This window comes from Octodon degus, unplaced genomic scaffold (genome assembly GCF_000260255.1).
Source record: "Octodon degus isolate 3935 unplaced genomic scaffold, OctDeg1.0 scaffold00618, whole genome shotgun sequence".
Taxonomy (NCBI): domain Eukaryota; kingdom Metazoa; phylum Chordata; class Mammalia; order Rodentia; family Octodontidae; genus Octodon; species Octodon degus.
The window spans coordinates 37,844-39,168 of record NW_004525194.1 but is presented as its reverse complement, the minus strand read 5'-3'; positions in this window follow the sequence as shown (position 1 = coordinate 39,168).

Here is a 1,325-nt window from a genome sequence, read left to right as displayed (position 1 = left end):
TTTAACTGCTCAGCCCTCTGTGGCCCCGCCCCTCTGTGGCCCCGCCCCTCTGGCTCCACCCCTCTGCCCCGCCCATTGGCTCCACCTCTCTGTCTCCACCCCTCTGACCCTGCCACTTGGGCCCCACCCCTCAAGAGACTGGCTGATTCTCTAGCCCAGTCTGCCCCATAAGTTACACGAGGCGTTGGGGGGACAACTAAACACAATCCAACACATGAGGGGACACACCTCAGAGTAGCTCCGAATTCCTACTAAGAGGAACAAGGTGAGGTTGTAGTCTTCTGTAATGAAACTAGGTTGGAGTGAGGAAACCCCCTGGGCCTTTGGGAGACTTTGGACGAGTCACTGGAGGTTCCCCTGCTTCCCTTTCCACGTGGCACAGGGAGCCAGGAGGAGAACTTCCTGTGTTGCCTGTGCCAAGGAGAAGCGTGAGCCACAGTTCAAACAGTGGACCCAAGGCTTCCCCGCTCTATAGGTGAAGCTCTGTCAGTGCTGGCCGTGGTAGTCACATCAGCAGCATCGTCAGCATCCTGGTAGTGATGATGCCATCAGCATCAGCATCAGCTGTGCACACAGCTGTATATTATCTTGGGCTTTGAAGGAATGTAAGTCATTGAAACATTTTCTAATTTTTGAACATGAGTTTATTCCCAATATTTTTGGACCCTTCCTTCCTTTCTTCCTTCCTTCCTTCCTTCCTTCCTTCCTTCCTTCCTTCCTTCCTACCTTCTTTTTACCTTTCCTTTTTTCTTTTGTCTTTAGCTCTGTTTATTTCCATAGTAGTAAGGATTAAACCCTGGGCATGTACTTGCCAGGCAGGTCCTCCAGCACTGACTCCGCTGTCAGCCATGACGCAGGATTTATTGCTGTTGAGGACACTCCTTGTGTATCCTTGATGCTCATCGGTCACATCCTTCCTATTTCTTTGAGCAAAAATTTGGCAAATGCTATGGGATAGTGTATTTGTTTATTTACACATGTCTCAGTTAATTTCTCACTGCGGGAACAATATATCCAACACCACAATAAAAGAAGAAACGATTATTTAGCTCCCAGTTAGTGCAGGTTTCAGTCCCTACTCAGCAGGCTCCAAGGCAGAGTGGCACATGGCAGAGGACACCGATCATGGACGTGGAAAGCAGCAAATACTAAAGGGAGGAACATCTGGGGCAGTTAACGGGCCTCTCTGATTTCCTTCTGTTGTCTCAGGCTATCCACACCAGAGCAGTGTACCACTTACTCACATAATCCAGCATTGGATCATGAATTAGTCACCAAATCTAGAAGCTGCCCCCAGATCCAGGAGATGGCTCAGTGGAATAAGC